Genomic DNA, 26,640 nt, shown 5'->3' on the forward strand with positions numbered 1-26,640 from the left:
CTATAATATCTGACCACGATGTTAAGTTCACATCAGCCTTCTGGAGAACCTTGTTTGAGGGTTTGGGAACTCAACTAAATTTTAGCACCGCATATCATCCGCAGACCGACGGACAGACTGAGCGGGTGAACCAAGTGGTAGAAGATATGCTGAGGTCATATGTGATGCAGCAACCGTCCCGGTGGGAAGAATATTTGCATCTGGTGGAGTTTGCATATAATAATGGTTATCATGCATCTTTACAGATGAGCCCATTCGAAGTACTTTACGGACGAAAATGTCGTACACCATCTAGTTGGGGTGGACTGGAAGACAGACTCATGTTGGGTCCTGAGATGTTAAAAGAGATGGAAGAAATGGTTAAAAGGGTGCGGGCCAACTTAAAGGTAGCTCAAGATAGAAAAAAAAGCTTTGCAGACCGAAAAAGAAATTTTAAAGAATATCAGGTAGGAGAGCATGTGTATGTAAGGATTCGGGCAAGGAAAAGTACCTTACAATGGAACGGTTGCGCCAAATTGGCACCCCGTTTTTGTGGACCCTTCCAAATTTTAGCAAGGGTTGGGTCGGTGGCTTATCAGCTAGCCCTGCCTAGCCATATCCGGGTCCATAATGTCTTCCATGTGTCAGTATTAAAGAAATATGTCTATGACCCTAAGCACATAATTAGTTGGCAGGAGATTCAAGTGGAGCCGAAAGGAGAATTTCTGGTCGAGCCAGTGAGCATACTAGATCAGAGAAGGGTCGTGCTGCGGAAACGAGCCATCACCCAGGTTAAAGTGCAATGGCAGCACTTCGGGCCAGATGAGGCCACCTGGGAGGATGAGCAGAGCATGAAGGAAGCTTATCCCGAACTGTTTATGGGTGAACAACATCGGGACGATGTTGAACTTCAGGAGGGGGAGATGTAATGCCCCTAGTAAAGCGATAGTATTTTAAATTAACAGCAGTAAATTTAACTGTTTGACTATTGTTACGTTTGGTGTAACTGAGTAATTATTATTGTTATTACTGTTTAATTTAACTGTGTTGTTAATTACTGTTTTGTTGCTCCTAATTGCTATTTAAAAGAAAACAGTTTGAGAATGGCTGCAGTGTCTCCTCATGAAAGGAGGATTAAAATTAAGTATGACAGTTGTCAAAAGTGGAAAAAGAAAACCTAACTACTTTTTGAAATGGTTGAGGCTCTCGTAGGGAAAGGAAAAGAAGGGAACAATACATCTGGTAAGGACCAGATAGTGGGGGGCTGTGAGCCAGAATCTTGCTAGAAACACTAAGTCTGGTAATGACCAGATAGCGAGGCTCAGTGAGCCGTATCCTTGCAGAAGACACTAAGTCTGGTAATGACTAGATAGCACAGGCCTGAAAGTGCCAAAAATATTGCAGAAGACAGAGGTCTTACAGGAGTGCTTGGGGGTGGAAGGGTCGAGGAGGACCCTCCTAAGGTCGAGAGGTTGACAAGCGTAGGATTAAGGTGGTTTTGCCCTCAGTTCAGGTACATAAATAAACTGATGAGTTTAACAGATTTGTTTTACACTGATACATTTGTTAAATTTTATTGTCTATGGAAAACAGTGAATTGCATCTTGAACATAGAAGAACTCTGAAACAATAAAGGTAGCAAATAATGCTACAAGTTTAAATTTATAACCATACAAGATTAAATTCCTTTGTGTAGTCTCCAGAAAACAGAGATAAGAATTAAAAATCAGGCTCATAGTTTGCCAGAATAAATCTTTGCAAATATAGGCAGGAGTTAAATAAACATGGTCTTATATATATAACATCTTTCTGGAACCAATACTGAAATCGATATATACTTTATAGTCTCTGCGGATTAGAAACAAAATAAAACGTCAAGAGTAAAGTAAATGGATGCATTTGTAGGGTTATAACTCGTAAGTGACTGCCGGTATAGTTTGTTTCTTTACTGGTGTAGCCACAGAAAAAGCAACGACGTAAATGGAACAAAACTCAGGTTCAACATTGCTAGCAAAGACTACAGTCCACGCAGAAAAGATAACTCAGTCTATAAGAACTGTAACAATCGTTTGGAACCCTAGTGAAAGCAAGACTGTAGACGAAAGGCCGTAAAATCATATGAGTAGGGTAGGGTTTAACCATGGAGGGTTTCCAACTTAAAGCCGACAGCTTATATACATAAAAAAAAAATAAACAGAGAACAATCCCTGAAACAGTACCAAGTATTGAAACCCTGTAACATAGCATTCAAAGCTGGTAAAACATTTAATCATTCTTTCAGCTAAACTAGAGGAGCTCCAATAAACAAGCGATGACTGTACAATCAAGACTACCTTCACCTTATTATATTGATAAACTTTACTGTGAAATATACAATTTATTAACCCGACAATGGAGGAGTACTAAGTAGAGGAGGAATGACCTGTTGTAGAGTTTTATGAACCAATGTTTCAGACTACCATGTGAGTCCATCATCAGGGGAGGATGCGTCAATAGATATTCTTAAGATCTTAATGACACATCCTCCCCTGATGATGGAGTCACTTGGTAGTCCAAAACATTGGTTCATAAAACTCTACAACAGGTCATTCCTCCTCTACCTAAAACTATCCTCACCTGTATGGATTCATTGTTTAAAAACATCAATGGAGGAGTAATTAACAGTCATGGAATTGCAACATTAAACAAGTACCCCCCCGCGAACAACCCACAGAAGGGTTCAACTCTCGGTTCTATAACAAAAATACATATATAGAGGATATGATAACCAGTGCGACCCAGCTAGGGTTCTACTGCCAGAACTGCTCTGAACAAAATAATTACATCCTAGAAAACCAAAGAGTTGGCTTGTGGCCTCATACAGGAATTATTTCAACTAGTAAATCTCTATATTTAGAACAGAACTTAGGCAAAAGCTTGCCAAGAAGGAAACCTAGCTCGGCCATTTCTCCAAACTCATCCTTTCTACCCTTAATTCTATTGTAGAAGGTTGCTCTTACCTGGAAGGCGCCTCGGGCGATGGAGCCTGGACAGGTTTCCCATCCCGTTGCTGGTCACGTTGCCATGGCATAGCACCTGTGGCAGAAGAGATATTCATTAATCATGTAGGAACAAGAATAGCAATGACATTTGTTATTACTGTACAACAAAATAACAAAGCAAAATGGAGCGTGGGCTTACCATGACCTCTATCGGTAGGCAGAGCCATTGACCCAGCTAGGGAACTAACCTGTTGGGGGAAACCGTGAGCCATGGAGGAGCAGAGTCACCAGAGACCTGTAGGAGCTGAAAACAATCCTTAGAATAAACTCGAGAGGGTTCGAATGCTGCAAGAAACTCTCAAGCAATATTACCTTACCTAAAACAACATTGATCGTTGATTTGAGGAGTCCAATCTCCACTATTGAAGTGGCAAAGAAATCCAGGAGGGAAGCTGTAATAGCGGGCTGCTCATGCCACGTACAAGCAGAGCAGAGGTAGGTACCAAAGCAAATTAACTTCACACATCAGCAGAGCCAGCTGGAGGCTGAAGCCAGTGCTAACATAATGTAAGCATAATTAAAATCTATAGTAGTGGTTATAGAAAACGCAGGCAGGGTACATGCTCCAGGTGCCAGGTGGATGGAGCAATAATGAAAAAGGTACAGTGAATAGACAAACGCTCTCGGAATTTGATAACCGGGAAAAACCGCCAACATAAACACAACTCCAAAGCGGACTTTAATAAGTGCCACAAAACTTGTATTAAAAGCTCGAACAAGAAACAATTAAGAGCATTATGAATCCTTAGGAACACCCTCAAAATTAAAGTTGTCATATGAATAAAAAAAAAATTGTTTTTACATGTTTCACTCTGTGTAAATGTTTTTTTTAATATTTCGATGGGAACCATTACAAACAATTAATTTCTTGGAATTGATCTCTTGAGACAATCAAATTTCAGGATATTTTGGAAATATATACTTATCGATATTTTGAAAATATATAATTAACATAGGGATGCCCCACAACCCACCCACAACATGAATTCTGCCTCCAGTATTATGAGTTTACAACAACTTGAATTCTATCAACATTCTTTGCCCATATAAATTAGGAATTGATTATCTGGTGCAGATCTTCATTGAAGTCTACAAGGAAACAATGGGATTGAGGAATGCAATGGATCAACACATCTACAACATTAGCAGAAGATTGAATAAGGAAAAACGAAGGGGAGTGATGGAGAAGAAAGATTGTTTAAAACATCCAAGCTGTTCTCAAGGAGGAAGGTGAATGGTTTAGTGAAAATGAGAATGCAAATAAGGATGAATTAGTAAAGAAAATGAAGAATGTTAAAAGATTATGTAGAAAAATAGACAAGAGCCCAAAAGGGCTGGCAACTTGATTGAAATTCTAAATCATCTGTAACAATGTCCATATCCTTTATAGATGACCATCCAAAGTTTCCAAATCTTAAATCACATTCAAAACTCTGTTTAATTTACTAACAAGTTCATTTCATTATAAATCAACGATAAATGAAATTACAACTGGCTGACTCTCCCTTCCAACACGAATGTGTTTCACAACTTCCATCTGAAATTTAATGGAGAAAACCTGAACGAAGCTTAATACTCCACTTACCATTTGAACAAGTACAGATGATTTCATACATGTTTTTACGATTCATATTACAAATAAGAAAAATAATGGAATGCCATAATACCAATATGGTTTTATGATTCATATTACACATAATAAAATTAATGGAATGCCATAATTCCAATCATTTTCAGAATTCGGTCACTGCCTATGATTGGCACTAACCACAAATAATATATAGCTTCTGCAAAATTGTGTGTACCAATCAAAGTATATGGAGTCTACAATGTTTACCTATATTATGGAGTCTGCATTGGCATGAATCAAGAGCATTATCTGTGAAAAGAAAAACCAGAATATAAAATCCTTGAATATCATATGTATGGCATTGAATGATGCCGAGCAAATGCTTTTTTTTTAAATGTTATAATGAAAGAAGTTTATTTCAAACTTTGAGACCATCCAAATGTTTTTTTGAAATGTTACAATGAAAGTAATTTATTTTGAACTTCGAGACAAAGGAATCACCAAGTTAATTCCCTGGAATGAATCTTAGCTTAACTTATGTTAAAGTGAAAATGGATTTTGGACTTTGAGTTGGAGTCCTATTGATATCCTTTACTATGGTTGCCTATTATTTATCCAAGTAATTGTTGATTGCAGTGGAGGCAGAGCTAGTGAAGGTTAAAGTGAAGGTAGCGAGGGAGACAATTCACGAAATGTAAGTTCCTTCCATTTTATTTAGGTTCAACTTTTTGAAAATTAATTTTATTTGTTGTCTAGGTACTCTACCAAATGTGTCTTTGTTGTTTTGTATTAATTATCATTGCATTATATTCCGTATACTTTTCACGGAAGGGCAAGAATCTTGGAACCAGAAACCACTAATGGTATGTTTTAACTATCATGTATTACGGAATGCATTTAAAATTTTTGATGGCTATTCATGAATCCTGTTATCAAGGGATCTCCTAATATTCAATTTAATTTAGTAATACTTTTTATTTTCCATTACAGTTAGATCACTAATAACTTCTAGAATATTTCATCTTGAAAGGGTGCGTGCTTCCTTTTAGAAAGGTTGCGTTGTTCATGTTTGATATCTAGTCCTGAATCTTAATGCATCAGGATTCTTTGTTGATCTTATTCACTCTCTTGTTGATTTGGTAAAGCAAGGTATAGACATTAGTGGTTCTACGTTTGTCAAATTTGATGAAAGCAGTGAATGTAGTAGTAAAGAACACCTTATGTAATGGAATGCAAAAGAAGAGGGAGGGAAACCATTCTCAGAGCTTGATTATGCTTCTGTCTTGGGAGGAATTATTGCATTATGGTTGCTATCCATAGTTGCTTCTCATGATAGTAAATGCAAAATTCTCATGAGAAATGATACATTTTTTAATTGTAAACCTTGAATTGTTTAAATAGATATTAATTTGAAAGAGAAGTGTGTTTTGTTTTTAATGGTAACTTTTGAATTGTTTAAATAAAAATCCGACTCGTAGACCCAGAAAACACCAAATATGCATGGTACACCCTCTTTATCACCAAGTTTAATAAATAGTCCTCTTGGTGTGTGGAATCCCAAAAACCATAAGCATATAGACAATAATCAACTCAATAAGAACAAAATTTGGAAGAAATGACCAAAATTTAGCTATGTATGTTATATACATTGAAAACAGTAATCTGTATGGACATGAAAGCAAAGAATTGACAACATGAACATAACTCGCACTAAGAACAAGCCAGTCGAGTAGCACTTTTTCTATTTTCATGGTGATCATGTTCAGAAAAACAGAAACAGTAGCACTAAAGTACAAAAATGCAGACCATGCAAGAAAAATTGGGCATATTTTATGTATACTGACCTTTCAAAATATAGATTTCATTTAAAATTGTCCAGCGATGTGAGCTAAGGTTGGATTCTTGTAAATGCTTGACCAATCAAATCGTGTGGATTGAGAAGTGAACATATGAATAAAAAAAATCAAAATTTCTAAGGGGAGGATCAAACATTAGCTAGGTTTGATTTAAACATAATTAACCTTCAAAAGATCCATAAAAATAAGTAATATTTAAAACTGCTCGGCAAAGAAGTCGGAAGAGATTGCTTTACTTTTCTATTCAACAATTTATAACTACTATGCTTGCACGTCCTAGACACAATTTGATTTACGCGTAAAATCAAACATCTCCATTATCTAGTAGACAAATGAAATATGGAGGCATAGATTGGTAGGGTAAGTACACAATGTACCGATGAAGTATTTCCTGTAAAATTAGTAATGTCCACACGAGGTACAGAATATCACATAGCTTAACAGTGAATAAGAGACATGCTAAAGAACATTTAAAAGGGGAAGGAAACAATAAAAATTATTATATAATATAATACAAAAAATAGATAATTCAGGTATGCCTCCACTATTATTAAATAGTGTTAATACAGAAGGGGAATGCTAAATATGGAAGAGGAAAGACTGCAGGTACAAGCTTGGGCAAGGAAATATATTCAGGTAGGGAATGGTAGAAGGCCAGGACATGGTATGAAATCATGTGTGCAGTAACACACTATCTGTTGCCTGGAAAGTATCCTCTCCCTGTTGTAGCCTCCTTTCTCCAGCATATACGAGTTGTAAATAGATATGCACTTTCACCCTCTGATTTGATAACCTGATATGTAATAATCAATGTTGAGTCGCGCAATGTATCCTCGCAGATAAAGGATTGCTTAGTTCATATATTTCCATTAAATGAATAGGTTCCACTCGCCATATTTAACTTTTCTCTCAAATTTGAAATAAAAGACAAATCTCAAAAACCAAAACAGAAAACTTTAGTATCAGAGACAATATTGGATCCACTACAATGGCCCTGATCCAGGCTTAAATTGTGCTCCTTTTATTTACAATCACCAGCTAAATCAATCATAGAGTCTGTTAGGTCCCTATAATACTAGTGATTCCCCCATTACTATTGTCCTTGTATCCCTTATTATTGTTGTTGTGCCCCTATTGTCCCCATATTGTTATTATTGTGCCCCATAGAATCTGTCTATTGTTATTTTTGTGGCTTTATATTATTATTGTTAGGTCAGCTTGGTTATATTGTGACCCCTTCGACTCCTATATATAGAAAGGAGGTTTCGTCATTTGAATCATCCAAAAAATTATCATTTGTGTAATGTAAAGGAGGTTTCCCCCTCGAAGAGGTTGAATTCTAAGGCATTGATCTATCTTTTCTATCTTTTTGTGAGTTGGTTTCATAACATTTGGTATCAGAGCTTTGGATTCTAGGGTTTCGTTGCTCCAAAAAGGTCATCGTGGCATTTGTGCTATAAATTTTGTTATGCGACATTTCAGATGCTAAAAAAAAAATCCATTTCTGTTGAAATCGTTCTAAATCTCGGGTCCGAATTTCAGAGCTTTTCCCGCTATCTTTGTGGAGATATGATATGAGGAAGTTGGCCTTTTTACAACCTCCCGAATTACATTCCAAACATGTCACCTGGGGAAAATCATCATAACTTTTGTTTTGATCATTAGATTGAAATTTCGTAAGAAGTTATAGAAAGAGGACGGATTGTAGTTTTCTGTGTATATTTTTCAGATACTAAGGTCAAAACAGTGACATGTGGCACTTCATACAATTTCTCTCTTCTGAAAAGCTATATAATCAGGTAATCTTGGGAAATTGTGCATAACTCTTTCTTGGAGAATCTAAATTCAATCAGACTAGTGGCATTGGAAAGAGGATGAAGAGGGCTACTACAGGTCACAATTTCAAAACTGGAAGATCAAAAATTACAGAGATACATCAGATGCAATATCAAGCTCCTACAAAGTGAAAAAAAGGTGTGTAGATTTTTTTAAATTTTTGCATAAGCTTGGTTTGAAAAATTAGTCTGAAGGAATTCAAAGGAAATAATGAAGAATTATTAGCATTAATTAATGCCTTGAAGAAAGAAAATGGAAACACCTAGCAAGCAACCTGAAAGCTCTAGCAGGACTTGCAGAGAAGAGGAAGAAATGCAACATGATATATCAAAATTACAAGACCAAGTACAACAAATTTCACTCTACTAAAGGTAAATGAAGCTAAGATGAATGGTGTGGAAGATAATATGAAGGGAATGCAAGTTTATATGAATGACGTGGAAGCTAAGATGGATGGCATGGAAGCTAAGATGAATGGCATGGACGATAAGATGGAAGAATTGAAGATAAATTTTAATAAGTTGCTAGAAGAAATGGTCACTAATGGTGAAAGGGTAGTAAAGGAAACTCATGATGAGAACAAAAGAAATGTTAATAATGATTTCATAGACTCTAATGTTTGATTGAAGACCCACCATATTCCAAAAATCGATATGAGGAAGTTTAATGGCAAGGATCCTATAATATGGATACTACAAATGGAGCAATTTTTCGATTTCCATAATGTGCAAAACACACAAAAGGTACGTATGCAACTTTATATTTGGAACCAAATCAGTTTGTATGGTATCGATGGCTTTGCTCTCATAAACAAATTGTCACTTGGGCAATTTTTACAGAAGAAATGATAGCACATTATGAGGATATAAAAAGCAACACCTTTTTTAGCCAATTGATAAGTCTGAAACAAAAGGGTTCAATGATGGAGCACATTGAAGACTTCTAAAAATTGAACATAAGGGTGAAAGATATTATAGAGGAGCGTAGGATTGATGTGTTCATAGGGACTCTAAAGGATAATATCCAAAATGAGGTTCTCCTTTGGGAACCTAATTCATTGGAGAAGGCATTCAAGTTAGCAAGAGAAACGGAAAGCAAAATTATGGCAAGGAGGAAGCCTACCACTCACAACTATAAAGATCGAAGTGTTGCTTCCCCTAGCCTTCCACAACCTATAAGGTTGACACCACAACAATTGGAAAAAGAAAGGGCAAAAGGGCTTTGTTACAATTGTCATAGAAAATACAGTAAAGGTCATAAGTGTGTTGAGAAGAAATTGTGAAGAGGAGGAAGAAAAGGAACAAGAAATGTCAAAAGAAGAGGATATACTCCAGGAACAAACCCTACATAAAGAAGAAATGAATCCAACCATATCTTGAAATGTAATGGTTGGAATTACCACTCCTCAAACTATCAAGATAGAAGGATATATCAAGAAGAAAAACGTAATAGTGTTGATTGATTCAAGAAGTACCCCAAATTTTATTCATTGTAAGATAGCAAAAGAATTGAATTGCTTCCTATATCCAGCACCAGAGTGTCAAGTGATGGTTGCAAGTGGAGGAACCATAAATTGCTCTGGAAAGTGCCATAATATCAACCTATCCATGGGAGAATATGTATTGAATAGCCCAATGGTTTTCATTCCAATGGGAGGTGCTGATGTTGTACTAGGAGTCCAATGGCTACAATCCTTGGGTACAATAGCTTTTAATTTTCAAGAACTTTTCATGAAATTTTTTGCAGAAGGAGAAGAAGCTGAATTAAGGGGTAATGCAGGGAAACTGGGAAAGATAATCAGCTCTAATGGTATGAAAAATCTTCTAAAAAACAAACAACGAGGAGTAATTGTACAATTATGTTCACTAGATGTTTCCACATTGAAATCATCTATTTTTCCATATCTCCAAAACTTCTTAGACAATCATTCCAAGGTATTTGAGACTCCCAAAGGTCTCCCACCTATTCGTGATCACGATCATGCTATTCATTTCATTCCAGGAAGTGTTCCTCCAAACATCAGGCCGTACAGATATCCCTATGCCCAAAAGAGTAAAATTGAACATATGGTACCAGAAATGCTAGAGGCTAGTATAATTCAACCTAGTCAAAGTTCTTTCTCTGCTCCAGTAGTATTGGTGCACAAGAAGGATGGATCATGGTGCATGTGTCCATATTATAGGGAGCTCAACAAGCTCACTATTAAAGATAAATTTCCCATTCCTGTCATTGATAAATTATTGGATGAATTGCACAGATCAATTTACTTCACCAAGTTGGATCTTCATTCAGGATATCATCAAATTAGAATGAAGACTGAAGACATTTTGAAAATAACATTTAGAACTCATGAGGGTCATTATGAATTTTCGGTCATGCCTTTTGAACTTACTAATGCACCTTCTACATTTCAAGGTTTGAGTAATTCCATTTTCAAACCCTTCCTTAGAAAATTTGTGTTAGTATTTTTTTATGATATACTAATCTACAACGTCTTGGAAGGATCATGTTGAGCATGTTGACAGGGTGCTACAACTATTCAAGGAGAAACAATTATATGCAAAAAGCTCCAAATGTTTCTTTAGAGTCCAAGAGGTGGAATATTTGGGTCATATTGTATCTCATGAAGGTGTTAAGGTAGACCCTATCAAAATTAAAGCCATTAAGGAATGGAAAATCCCCACATCCATAAAGCATCTACGAAGTTTTCTTTGGTTGACAGGGTATTATCACAAGTTTGTTAAGAATTATGGGAGAATAGCAACACCTCTAACAACATTATTGAAGAAAGATACATTTTCATGGACTCCAAAAGCAACGAAGGCCTTCGAACATCTTAAAGAGGCAATGTGCCAAGCACCGGTCTTAGCTACACCGGACTTCACAAAAACCTTTATTGTGGAATGTGATGCTTTAGGAAATGGAATTGGTGTTGATTTAATGCAAGATGAAAGGCTGATTTCTTTTGAAAGTCATCCAATCAAGGGAAAGTATTTACAAAAAGCTATTTATGTGAAGGAAATGTTGGCAATACTAAATGCACTTAAGAAATGGCGACCCTACCTAATGGGAAGACACTTCAAGGTAAGAACAGATCATGATAGCCTTAAATACATTTTAGAACAAAGATTATCCTCTTAAGAGCAAAAAAAATGGGTCACAAAGACGTTGGGTTATGACTCTGAAATAATTTACAAAAAGGCAAAGCAAAATGTTGCGGCAGACGCCATTTCTATTATCCAAACAAATTATATAAATGAAGCAAAGGAGGAATGGAAGAATGGCAAAGACGTGTGGGCACTTATTCGAAAGTTACAACAAGATTCTAGTACATCTGATACATTTAGCTGGAAAAGTGATTCGTTATGGTATAAAGTTCATTTATACCTCCATAAGAATTCCCAACTCAATCAAAAGATTCTTATGGAATTGCACACTTCTCCCTTAGGAGGGCACTCAGGATTTTTAAAAACTTACCATAGGGTTAAGAAGGAATTCTTTTCAGATGGCCTTAAATTAGATATTCAAAAGTTTGTGGTAGAATGTCTGGTTTGCCAACAAAATAAATTTGAAACAATTAAGACTCCAAGTCTATTACAACCTTTATCCATTCCAAGCCAATGTTGGGAGGAGGTTTCAATGGATTTTATCACAAGTTTAACCAAGTCTGAAGGAAAGAGTGTCATGGTGGTGGTAGTTGACAGACTTACCAAGTATGCACACTTTTGTGCATTATCACATCCATTTAAAGCCAGTACAATTTCTACTACATTTATGGAAACAATTAAAAAGCTACATGGAAACCCAAAGATTATTGTAAGTGACAGAGATCCCATTTTCACTGGAAATTCTTGGACAGAATTATTTTATTGTCTTAGTACTCAGTTAGCTCATAGCTCATCTTATCATCCTCAATCTGGTGGGCAAATTGAGATAGTAAACAAATGTTTGGAAGGATATCTTCGTTTCTTTGTATTTGATAAACATAAAAAATGGGTCAAATGGTTGCCTTTGGCTAAATGGTAGTATAACACTTCCTTCCATACTGCAACAAAAATGACCCCATTTATGGCATTTATGGATATCAACCACCATCCACCACATCATATTTAAGAGAAAATTCTAAGGTTCAAGCAGTGGAACATCACATCGAGCATCAACAACAAGTTCTTCAACTATTAAAGGATAACCTTGTGTTGACGCAGAATAGAATGAAACAACAGGCAGATCAACATTGCAACGAAAGAAGTTTTGATGTAGGTGATTGGGTATTCCTATGGCTACAACCATATAAACAAATGTCCCTCAAGTAAGCTAAGAAGGATAATAAATTATCACCAAAGTATTATGGTTTGTACAAGGTGTTGCAAAATATTGGTACTATGGCATACAAATTGGAGCTTCATGCAGCTTCTCAAGTGCACCTGACATGTTTCATGTTTAAAGAAGGTTATAGGCGACAATCTCCTAGTTCAAACAATATTGCCAGAACTTGATGAGGAAGGAAAAATTATATTGGAACCAAAAGTAGTCACAGAGACAAGAACTTGCTAGCTACGAAATCGATCAATTTCGAAGTATCTCATCAAGTGGAAGAACTTATGTATTGAAGATTTGACATGGGAGGATGAGAATTTTATATAGAAGCATCTACAACTACTCAAGCATTGAGGACAACACTTTTTTGAAGGAGAGCGGTATGTTAGGTCCCTATAATACTAGTGATTCCCCCATTACTATTGTCGTTGTATCCCTTATTATTATTGTTGTGCCCCTATTATCCCCATATTGTTATTATTTTCCCCCATAGAATCCCTCTATTGTTATTTTTGTGGCTTTATATTATTTTTGTTAGGTTGGCTTGGTTATATTGTGACCCCTTAGACTCCTACATATAGAAAGGAGGTTTTGTCATTTGAATCATCCAAGAATTGTTCATTTGTTTAATATAAAGGAGGTTTCCCCCTTGAAGAGGCTAAATTATAAGGTGTTGATCTATCTTTTCTATATTTTTGTGAGTTGGTTTCATAACAGAGTTTGAGCCTCTAATTAGGATAAGTATATTGATTATTTGACTATCCATTGCATTGAATTTGTATCCTGCATCCGCCTGTTGCTTAAGAAGTTGCATCAAAAAAACCATTGCGCATGTTATTCTACCCCACCGAGGTTACAAGAGTAATACCACTATTGTCTTGGTGCTCCCATGCCCTTCTTTCATGCTTGTAGAGTTGTGGCTCTAGGGTAGGAAAACCTTAAAAATGCACACTTTTTTTTGTATTTTATATTTCAGAAAATTACCGGGCAATTTAAGGCTTTGGGAAATAATGTTCTCAATAAAACCCACTATCTATGACCGTTGATCCCCATTCCAGGCACTATCTATATAAGAATTCAAAGTTTGATTGCAAGAATTCTCTGTCCAACAATTGTCCGAATGTGTTGAGAAGCAACAATAGTGGTAGCCAGAGTGATTGAAATAGCCTTGGGAGGACTGTTCCCAGATCTATGAGAACCTTCTATACCCGATTTGATGAGGGAGGAGGTAAAGCTAGAGTAGTGGAAAGAAGAGTTCTTTAGTGGCCCAATAAACAAGAATCTGCAAGCAAAAGCCTGATTTAGTGGAGAAGGGGAAACGTATAAGAACAACCATAGTGGTCTTTTGGCCTTAGAGAACTTAAGTTCTTTTCGAATGAGGCTATCAAATGTTTCCTCTAACACTACTAGTGGTGATGTTAGCTTAGGCCCGTCTTCTTATTATCTTACCGATGAGGTTAATTCCCTAGACTTCTAATTGGAAGAGGATCTTAGGGTTAACCAAAATCTCTTTCCCATAAAAAAAATCGATCTTGAGGCCTGTGGGTTATCGCCCACAAAACCTATCGAAAGCGTTTCTTTAGGCTCCAAGCCTTTAAAATCATGGACCATTCCACTATCAGGTCTTTTACACCATCGGAAGCTTTAAATTATACATATAAGCCTTAAAGCCCTGATACAATATATATATCATAAAAAACATGGTCAAGGGATTTACAAAGGGAAACCCTGCTCCAATCCTAACAGTTGGACCTCAAATCTTTATAAGCCACAACTATAATTGTCAGCGGGTCCACACCATTAATTGTTCCACAACACTGCTCTAATCCTGATACCCGATCATCGATCGGTTTATCAGTGATATCGCCATATCGCTCATCGGTGTCTCAGCCATCACTCCTCCCTGCTCTTTGACCTCTCCAACATGCGATTGTCAATCTCATCTGCACCGTTGATCTGGACTCTTGATCTGATGGTCCAGGATCCATCGCCTTATCGCTGTTCACTCCCCTCTATGGTTGGACCCTATACCACTTCAAAACATCAATCCAATCAGCCCTTACAGGCCCGATAAGGTTCAAAGTCCCGTCTATAAACTTTCAGGTCCAGATTTCTAAATCAAACTATGTTTTTACTATTTCTTAGTGTAACTGGAATTCAGCTAAGGATCGATGGATTTCTGTGTTAAAACATAGTTCTCTGCCATACACCAATTCACACGCAACATTCATATATATAATAGTTAATTGATATCATAGGGTCACCATCGATCCTACAGTGATCGATGGTTGACCAAACCTGCACACAGAACATTCAGACTATTCAAGAAATACAACACACAGACACCATTCAACACTAAATGCACATTTTCTATTATACACAGCATAGCTACAAATCTAAGGCATTTCAGCCTTAGCACAGGTTCTCCTCTCGACTACATTTCAACACTCTGTTGACACAATTTCTACCTATTCACTCTCTATCTCTCTCATTACATATATTTATAGAACAAGCAGGTTCATCATTACAAGAATATTGGATCGGATCACTGAAAGGATCCAATCAATCCTCTCCTTGATTTGCTCAAAAGACCCTTAAACTCATTATATGTATACACATGGTAGATTACATTTAATTAAGTCTTATAGATACTTATCCATTCCATCATTTAAGCTCTATTTTAAATAGAAAGTCCCCTTGTTTAGCTCGATGGTCCATGTCCTCCTCCTTCTTCGCTTTGGGTTCCTCGTTTTGACTAGGAGTGCTAGATGCTCCTGCATCAGACTCCCGAGCCGCAAAAATTTATGACCTCCTAGTCATATGCTTCCCCTTGTCCTCATCAATTCTTCCCATTGCACTTCTTTAGTGGAACTGCTTTTATGATTTTTGTGAGCAGCAACAAACCTCTGTAGTAACAGTCTCCTTCCACTACATGATACCTCACCAAGTTCTCTTCACTCAGTCTTTTGGCATCCTTCAGGTTCTCTCCTCTGGAACCAATTGAGCACTCCTTGCTCTATGTTGTTGCAAGTCTTCTCACCTTCCATTGTCATTCTCTGAATGATAGTAAGACCATAACTCTCCAGCTTCAACAACTCTACATCCTCTCCTTCTGCTTGCACTCCTTCTTCCTTCTCGCAGGAAAACTCTTTCCCTTGCTCTGATACCAAATGATGAAATGAGATTTTGGGGTAAGGCCAATTCCCCTTTCATATCAATTTTGAATGTTTTCCTGCATATCAGCATGTCTTGTTTTCCTTATAAGCATCGTTGAGTTCCACAGGCAGAAACTCAGGTTTACACTGTAAAACTATGAAAACTTGGCCGGAATTGAGTTTCGGACTTGAAATCCTATTAAAGATTGGCTGATACCTATATCGGGTCCGCACCCATATTGCATCGTAGTGTTGGAGTAGGAAGGGACTAGCCTTTCGAACCGTCGAAGTCTGAAGTGGAGTTTCAGATCCGAAACCATAATAGGAAGGATTTAATAACCTGTCGGGTCTGTGGGCTTGTCGGATCGCAAGTCTCCAATGGAAGTGCTTGGTGAGGGACTATGGAATCACTGATTGCGAATTTGCAATAGCCCCACGTGCTATCGCATCGGAAGGGCCGTTGTATTATGTCTTATTCCTTGGAACCACCGATAGTTATTCCAATCTTATGGAATAAAGACTCCGACGATAGTGTATTTGTGTATCAATGCTTCCTTTGGAATAAAATTTCACCGATGGTGTATTTCCATGTAATAGTCGCATTATAGCCATTTGAAGCCACACTCCTTCTTCCTTCTTGCAAGCAAACTCTTTCCCTTGCTCTGATACCAAATGATGGGAAGAGGATCTTGGGTTAACCAAAATCCCTCTCCCTTAAAAAAATATCGATCTTGAGGCCTGTGGGTTATGGCCCACAAAGCCTATCAGAAGCATTTCTTTAGGCTTTAAGCCTTTAAAATCATGGACCATTCCATTGTCAGGTCTGTTACACCATCAGAAGCTTTAAATAATGTATTTAATCATTAAAGCCATGATACAATACATATATCGGAAAAAACACAGTCAAGGGATTGACAAAGGGAAACTCTGCTCCGATCCTAACAACCAAACCTCAAATATTTATAAGCCGCAACTATAACTGTCAATGGGTTCACACCATTAATTGCTCCACAACACTGCTTCGATCTTGATACCCAGTCACCGATTAGTTTATCAGCGATATCGCCATTTCTCTCCTCAACGTATTGGCCATTTCTCCTCCCTGCTCTTTGACCTCTCTGACATGTGATCGCTGATCACATCTACACTATCGGTCTGGACTCTTGATCCGATGGTATAGGATCCATTGCCTTATCGTTGTTCACTCCCCTCTATGGTCGGACCCCATACCACTTCAAAACATCGATCCAAACAGTCCTTTCGGACCTGATAAGGTTCAGAGTCCCATCTATAAACTTTCAGGTCCAGATTTCTGAATCAGACTATGTTTTTACTATTTCTTAGTGTAACTGTAATTCAGCTAAGGGTCAATGGATTTCTGTGTTCAAACATAGTTCTCTACCATACACAAATTCACACGTGACATTCATATATATAGCAGTTAATTGATATCATAGGGTCACCATTGATCCTACAGTGATCGATGGTTGACCAAACCTGCACACAAAACATTCAAACTATTCAAGAAATACAACACATAGGCACAATTCAACACTAAATGCACATTTTCTATTATACACAGCATAGCTACAAATCTAAGGCATTTCAACCTTAGCACGGGTTCTCCTCTTGACTACATTTCAACACTTTGTTGACACAATTTCTACCTATTCACTCTCTATCACTCTATCTATCTCATTACATATATTTATAGAACATGCAGGTTCATCGTTATAGGAATATTGGATCGGATCACTGAAAGGATCTAATCAATCCTCTCCTTGATTTGCTCAATAAATCCTTAAACTCGCTATACATATACACATGGCAGATTACATTTAATTAAGTCTTCTAGAGACTTATCCATTCCATCATTTAAGCTATGTTCTAAACAAAAAGTTTTCAGCTCGATGATCCACAACCTCCTCCTTCTTCGCTTTGGATTCCTCCTTTTGACTAGGAGTGTTGGATGCTCTTGCATCAACTTCTCTCTAGCTTTCAATGATTTTTCTTCCTACAGTAGCGATATTTCTGGAGAACTACAGAGGCTGGCAAAAATTTCATCCCCACCTCCAGTTTTCCCTCCAAAGGAGACTGCATCTCATGCCAAGTGGATAGGTAGATTTGTGAAGTCGAGAAATTTAGAAGAAAATGGGCATAGTAGGAGCACATGGCATGTATTGCCATTATTAGAAACAGTTGCAATATCAGGTACTCTTGAGACTGAAAATTTGGAGATTATTTTTAAAAGTTTGGTAGAAGATTTGGAATCAACATCAACAGAGTTGCAGAGGAAGGCAGCAGCACAGTTGAGGTTATATGCAAAAAATAACATTGAGAATAGAATTATGATAGCTAATGTAGGGGTTGTACCGTAATACACACTTAAATCGTGCTCCTTTTATTTACAATCACCAGCTAAGTCAATCATAGAGTGTGAGCCTCTAATTAGGACAAATATATCGATTATTTGACTATCCATTGCATTGCATTTTTATCCTGCATCCATCTGTTGCTTAAGAAGTTGCATCAAAAAAATCATTGGCATCTTATTCTACCCCACCGAGGTTACAAGCGGAATACCACTATTGTCTTGGTGCTCCCATGCCCTTATTTCATGCTTGCAGAGTTGTGGCTCTAGGGTACGAAAACCTTAAAAATGCACATTGTTTTTGGGATTGGGTATTTAAGAAAATTAGCAGGCAATTTATGGCTTTGGGAAATAATGTTCTCAATAAAACCCACTGTTTGTGGCCATTGATCCCCATTCCAAGAACTATCCATATAATAAGTCACTATTTGATTGCAACAATTCTTTGTCCAACAGTTGTCCGAATGTTTTGAGAAAGAAAAATAGTGGTATCTAGAGTGATTCAAATAGCCTTTGTCCTGTTCCCAAATCTATGAGAACCTTCTATTCCCGATTTGATAAGGGAGGAGGTAGGTACAAAATGCCACATAGCTTAACAACAAATAAGTAACATGTTAAAGAACATTTAAAAGAGGAAGGAAACAATAAAAATTACTACATAAAATAATAGAAAAAATATATAATTCGAGGTACACCTCCACTATTATTAAACAGTGTTGATACGGAAGGGGAAGGCCAAACATCGAAGAGGAAAGACTGCAGGTACAAGTTTGGGCAAGGAAATATTTTCAGGTAGGGAATGGTAGAAGGCCAGGACATGGTATGACATCATGTGTGCAGTAACATGCTGCTTGTTGCCTGCAAAGCATTCTCTGCCTATTGTAGCCTCCTTTTTCCAGCATATGGATACGAGTTGTAAACAGATATGCACTTTCGCCCTTTGATTTAATAGCTTGATATGTAATAATCAATGTTGACTCTGGCAATTTATCCTCTCGGATAAAGGATTTCTTAGTTCATATATTTCCATTAAATGAATAGGTTCCACTCGCCATATCTGACTTTTCTTTTAAATCCGAAATAAAAGTTAAATATCAAAAACAAAAAAAAGGTTGGTATCAGAGACAATATTGGATCCACTATAATGGCCCTGATCCAGGCTTAAATTGTGCTCCTTTTATTTACAATTACCAGCTAAGTCAATCATAGAGTCTAGGCCTCTAATTATGATAAATATATTGATTATGTGACTATCCATTGGATTGAATATGTATCCTACATCCGTCTGTTGCTTAAGAAGTTGCATCAAAAAAATCATTGTGCATGTTATTCTGCCCCACCGGGATTACAAGTGGAATACCACTATTGTCTTGGTGCTCCCATGCCCTTCTTTCATGCTTGCAAATTTGTGGCTCTAGTGTAGGAAAAACTTAAAAATGAACAACTTTTTTTGGATTAGATATTTAAGAAAATTACTAGGAAATTTAAGGCTTTTGGAAATAATGTTCTTAATAAAACCCATTATTTGTGGCTGTTGATCCCCATTCCAAGCACTATCTGTGCAATAAGTCATAGTTTGATTGTAACAATTCTTTGTCAAATAGTTGTCCGAATGTTTTGAGAAAGAACAATAGTGGTATCCAGAGTGATCTAGATTGCCTTAGGAGGCATGTTCTTAGATCTATGAGAACATTTTGTTCCTGATTTGATGAGGGAGGAAGAAAAGAAAAAGGAGTGGAAAGCAAAGCTTTTAGTGGCCCAATAGACAAGAATCTTCAAGAAGAAGGTTGGTTTAGTGGAGAAGGGGAAACAAATAAGAACAAAAATAGTGGTTTTTTGGCCTTAGGGAACTCAAGTTTTTTTCCAATGAGGATATCAAATGTTTCTTCTACCACTTGTAGTGGCGATGTTAGCTTCAGCCCGTCTTCTTATTATCTTGATGATGACATTAACTCCCTAGACTTCTCTCTATCTTTCAGTAATTTGTCTTCCTACAGTAGTGATATTTTTGGAGAACTACAGAGGTTGGCAACAATTTCATCCCCACCTCCAGTTTTTTGCATCTCAGGCCAAGTGGATAGGTAGATTTGTGAAGTTGTGACATTTAGAAGAACATGGGCAACGTAGGAGCGCATGGCATGTATCGCCATTATTAAAAATATTCACAACATCAGGTACTCTTGAAACTGAAAATTTCGAGATTATTTTTAAAAGTTTGGTAGAAGATTTGGAATCAAGATCAACAGAGTTGCAGAGGGAGGCAACAACATAGTTGAGGTTATATGCAAAAAATAACATGGAGAATAGGATTATGATAGCTAATGTAGGGGTTGTAAAGACTTTAGTATCATTGTTACATTTTGTGGATCCTCTAACATAGGAAAATGTAGTCACTACTTTGTTGAATTTGTCTATTTATGAAAACAACAAGTTTGAAATAATAGAAGCTGGAGCTATCAAACCCCTCATACATGTACTAAAGTTAGGAACATCAACAGTGAAAGAGAATGCAGCTTGTACCCTTTTGAGTCTATCACTCATAGAGGATAACAAGGTTAGAATAGGAGCTTCCAGTGTGATTCCTCCCTTGGTAGCTCTGCTTATTAATGGTTCCTTAAGAGGGAAAAAATACGTAGCTACAACCCTTTAACCTTATAATATTATGGAGAATCAAGGTCCAAGGCATCCAGTTCTTCCCTTGGAATTTGTAATCTCCATTTCAATGCATCTACATGGTTTCTTCTTGTCTCTGTTGGGACTTAAACGAAAACTGATCTTAATATGAAAATAAGCAGTTCATAATATAGCAACTTCAACAGAAAGGGAAAAGAGAATCCATACCTGAAAACTTGAATGAATACAAGTTCCAGAGATTATAGGTGTCTTTGCTTAACTGGATCTTGTGCCCAGACCTATGAGAAAATTCTATTCCCGATTTGATGAGGGAGGAGGTAAATCCAGAGTAGTGGAAAGCAAAGTTTTTTAGTGGCCCAATAGACAATAATCTGCAAGTAGAAGGCTGGTTCTATGGAGAAGGGGAAACATATAAGAACAATAATAGTGGTTTTCTTGCCTTAGAGAACTCAAGTTCCTTTCCAATGATGCTATCAAATGTTTCCTCTGCCACTAGTAGTGGCGATGTTAGCATGGGCTCGTCTTCTTCTTATCTTGCTGATGAGGTTAATTCCCTAGACTTCTCTCTAGATTTGAATGATATTTCTTCCTACAACAATGATATTTCTGGAGAATTATAGAGGCTAGCAACAATTTCATCCCCACCTCCAGTTTTCCCTGCAAAGGAGACTGCACTTCAGGCCAAGTGGATATGTACATTTGTGAAGTCGAGAAATTTAGAAGAACATGGGCAAAGTAGGAGTGTGCAGCATATATCACCATTATTAAAAATAGCTGCAACATCAAGTACTCTTGAAACTGAAAATTTGGGGATTACTTTTAAAAGTTTGGTAGAAGATTTGGAATCAAAATCAACGGAGTTGCAGAGGAAGGCAATAACATAGTTGAGGTTATAGGAAAAAGATAACATGGAGAATAGGATTATGATAGATAATGTAGGGGTTGTACCCTGATCCATGCTTAAATTATGCTCCTTTTATTTATAATCACTAGCTAAGTTAATCATAGAGTCTGAGCCTCTAATTAGGACAAATATATTGATTATTTGACTATCAATTGCATTGAATTTGTATCCTGCATTAGTCTGTTGCTTAAGAAGTTGCATCAAAAAAGTCATTGAGGTTACAAGCGGAATACCACTATTGTCTTGGTGCTACCATTCCCTTAATTCATGCTTGCAGAGTTGTGGCCCTAGGGTAGGAAAACCTTAAAAATGCACACCTTTTTCTGGATTAGATATTTAAGAAAATTAGCAGGCAATTTAAGGCTTTGTGTTACAGATCCATTTGTTCACATCAACCCCAACTTAAAGATTAGTACTATTAGTGCCCATCAAACCATAATTCAGTTGTTACATGCCCTAAATGAGGTCATCCATCAGAATGCATCCTTCCCAAGAGATTCCATGACTGAAATCATCCAAAAATTGCCTCTAAGAAGATCAGCACAGGCAGGCCTCCATCAAGGTGCACTGCAGTTCAGTCTAGTACACTGTATTGGTGCTATACAACGCACTTGAGCCCTCTTTAGCCTAAGCTGGGCGAATTTGAGTGAATTTCATTGGTGTTTGGGAATATTCTTATCCATTGGGTGCATCTAGAAGCTTCCTAAGTTTATCTACTCCTTTGAGCTAGAATTTGGATGAGGTAGGGAGTTAAGGAACATTAATCCCTTTATCACTTCCTCCATGGAACTAAATTCTAAGTTTGGGAGGGCATTCATTATCACCATTTATGGCATAACTTCCTTCATTCACCTATAAAAATACCACTCATCTAAGCGATCAAGGGCTAGAAATCATCGAATTATAGGGAGATGTTGTTAGTATGAGAGTTGAGTTGGTTTCAAGTATTTTAATGATGTCAAAATATCTTGCTTGTTATGAGGAGAGGATGGGATTGAACTGGAGGAGTGATACAGAATCAAGCAAATTCGGTTGTAACTCTTCCTTTCACTAATAAAGTGTTCAAAGCTTTTTCCATATGTTTGTATTGTCCATTGATGCTTTCATATGTGTATTATGAACTTGATTCCATTCTATGTTTAATCAATAGATCATTATCATATGCTTTGATCAGTTTGTGTCTTCTCTCTGTGTGCAGGTACTTTTCAAGTGGATTAAGTATGGAAAGGAGTGACTAAATTTGTCAAGGGAGATAAGGAGTAAGCGGAAGCTACAAGTAGGCTTCTTTACTATCTTATTTAATCTATTGGTTATAGAAGAGGTAGAGAATGCTTTGCACTGTTGTTCTAGACTTAGCTACTAGTATAGGGGTTTAAGCATTCACCCGTAGACACTAAAACTTCCCAAAACAAATTGGCGACTCCGCTGGACCATTGCTTTGAATGAAACTGCTGATGAGAAACCATCTGCTAAGCCTCACAAAGTTTGATATCCATGCAAACTTTGTGCAGCAGACAATCTTCTTCGAAATTGTCTTGATATTACTGAGATCTTAGAAGAATGGTCTTCGCATTGACATCATCTTGTGTCATCAACTTCTCAAGATCGTTTTGGTGACACACCATCAACTAGTGCTTGTAAAGTTCAAGGAAATAAGGGTAAAGTTAAGTTTCCCTGTAGGTTATGTGAAGGGAATCACAAAATTCACCTTTGTCCCTATCTAAATGAAGCCAAAAAAGTGTTGGATAACTGTCTTGCTTCACTGCAACGACTTCCATCTGGTTACAGGAAACTTTCCCTAATTCCTTCACTAGTTGATGAATTGATTGACAAAAATCAACCGTCAATCAAACCCACTCTCTCTGAAAGTGAATCTTGTGAGTCTATACCCGACCCAAATCAACAGGTTAAGGTAACAGCTGACTCAATTTCACCTTCAGTAAATCGTACCTTTCCCGAAGAGAGTGAATATGATACCACTCAAGTTCCTTTTGTTTCTTTAGATTCTAATAAGCTTGGGGGAAATCCTCCTGTTCTGTCAATATAGGAGGAAAATCCTCTCGTTCTCGTAACTGAAGGGGTTAATTCTCCCATTTTTATGGTACCCCCTCCATGTATTATGGTCACTTCCTTTGATTGGAATCGACTGGCTGGATTTTGTCTTCCTTATTATGTACCTTTCTAGATCATAATACAAGTTTGTACTATGATTGTATCTATCACCATTATAAATGAAGGTGCATCAATGAGTATCCTTTTGGTTCACTGGCACTTGTGCCTATTACCCAGCATCTGTTGAGTTTCAATAGAGGAACCAGTCAACCATTAAGGATCCTCCCTTAGTTACCTATTACTTTGGGAGGAAAAATAATTTATCTGAACGTGATGGTAGTGCCAGGACCTTTAGATTAGAATTTACTTCTTGGGCGCGACTATGTTTATGACATGGGGCCTATTGTTTCAACACTCTTTCGAGTTATTTATTTCCCGCATGAAGGCAGAGTTGTCACCATTGACTAGCTTTCATTTCCTGATCCAAATATGGCTTCCAATCAGCCATATTCCCTAAATGGTCCTTTTGTACCAATGGTATCATCCCCGCCATAGGTTAATTATGTGGAAACTTGTTCCATACCTACATCAACTGACGATCAATTTAGTGATGTTGTACATCATGTACTGGGGGCATTGGAACTAGATCTCTCCTTCATGACCTCTTATGAGTTGTGATCCAAGGAATATGAGGATAGTTCTTTTACTATGTCAACCTCATTAAAGAATGAAACATATCCATGAAGATAGTTCCTTGTCTTGTGTCAACCTCGTTAAAAAATGAAACCAAGGATATGAGGATAGTTCCTAGTCTTGAGTCGACCTCGTTAAAAAATGAAACAAGGAATATGAGCAGAGTTCCTTTTCTTGTGTCAAGCTCATTAAAAAATGAAACAAGGTCCCTTAGAGAAAAGTTCCAAGTCGATTCTTTGAGTAGATCTCGTGTCGGGTCCCTATAATACTAGTGATCAACCCATCACTATTGTAGTTATACCCCTTATTAATATTGTTGTGCCCCTATTGCCCCAATATTGTTATTACTGTGCCCCATAGAATCCCTCTATTGTTATTTTTGTGGCTTTATATTATTATTGTTAGGTCGGCTGGGTTATATTGTGACTCCTTAGACTCCTATATATAGAAAGGAGGTTTTGTCATTTGAATCATCCAAGAATTGTTCATTTATGTAATGTAAAGGAGGTTGCCCCCTCGAAGAGGCTGAATTCTAAGGCATTGATATATCCTTTCTATCTTTTCTTGAGCTGGTTTCATAACATTTGGTATCAGAGCTTTGGATTCTAGGGTTTCACTTCTCGAAACAGGTCATCGTGGCATTTTCGCTATAACTTTTTTTCTATGATGTTTCAGAAGCTAAAAGAAAAACCCATTTGATAAGACATCACGCTGAATCTTGGGTCCAAATTTCAGAGCTTTTTGCACTATATTTTCGGACATATGATCTGAGGAAGTTGGTCTTTTTGCAGACTCCTGAATTAGATTCCAAACAAGTGACCTGGGGAAAATCATCATAACTTTTTCCCTGAGCATTAGATTGAAATTTCGTAAGTTAAAGAAAGAGGACAGACTGTAGTTTATTTTGTATATTTTTCAGAGCCAAAGGATGAAACAGTGACCCGTGGCACGTCATACAAGTTTGCTCTACTGAGCTAGTCTATAATCAGGTCACTGTGGGAGATTTCGCATAACTCTTCCTTGGACAATCCAAATTGGATTAGACTGGTGGCATTGGAAAGAGGACACAGAGGGCTACCACAAGTTGCAATTTCAAAACTGGATGATTTAAAAGTACAGAGATACATCAGAGGCAATATTGAGCTCCTACAAAGTGAAAAAAAGGTGTGTAGATTCTTTTAAATTTTTGCTTAAGAGTGGTTTGAAAATTTATTTTGAAGGAATTCAAAGGGCTAGTAGAGCATTATTATTGGTAATTGATGCCCCGAGGAAAGAAAATGCAAACACCTAGTAAGGAACCTGAAAGCTCTAGCATGACTCATGAAGAGGAAGAAGAAATGTTATATGATATATCAAAATTACAAGAACAAGTGCAACAAGTGTCACTTGCACAAAAAGCAACAGAATCTAAGATGGATGGTTTAAGGAAAGATGTATAAGCTAAGATGGATGGTCTAAAGAAAGGTGTAGAAGCTAAGATGGATTGTTTAAAGAAAGGTGTAGAAGCTAAGATGGATGGCATGGAAGCTAAGGTGAATGGCATGGACGCTAAAATTGATGGCATGGATGATAAGATGGAAGAATTGAAAATAAATATGAATAAGTTGCTACAAGAAATGGTCACTAATGGTGAAAGGGTACTAAAGGAAACTCATGATGAGAACAAAAGACACGTTAATCATGATTCCATAGAATCTAATGTTGGATCGAAGATTCACCATATTCCTAAAATCGATATGAGGAAGTTTGATGGAAAGGATCCCGCCACATGGATATTACAGATGGAGCAATTCTTCGATCTCAATAATGTGCAAAACACACAAAAGGTACATATGGAAACTTTATATTTGGAACCAAATCAGTTTGTATGGTATCAATGGCTTTGCTCTCGTAAACAATTTATCACTTGGGTAATTTTTACGGAAGAATTGATAGCACATTATGAGGATACAAAAAGCAACACTTTTTTTAGCCAATTAATAAGTCTCAAACAAAAGGGTTCAATAATGGAGCACATTGAGGAGTTCCAAAAATTGAACATAAGGGTAAAAGATATTCCAGAGGAGCATAGGATTGATGTGTTCATAGGGTCTTTAAAGGATACCATACAACATGATGTTCGCCTTTGGGAACCTGATTCATTAGAGAAGGCATTCAGGTTAGCAAGAAAAATGGAAAGCAAAATTATGGCAACCAGGAAGCATACCAGTCATAACTATAAAGACGGGAGTG

Source organism: Pinus tabuliformis, chromosome Q (genome assembly GCF_031772625.1).
Source record: "Pinus tabuliformis cultivar Carrire ecotype Pingquan chromosome Q, CPIR1, whole genome shotgun sequence".
Classification (NCBI taxonomy): Eukaryota; Viridiplantae; Streptophyta; class Pinopsida; order Pinales; family Pinaceae; genus Pinus; species Pinus tabuliformis.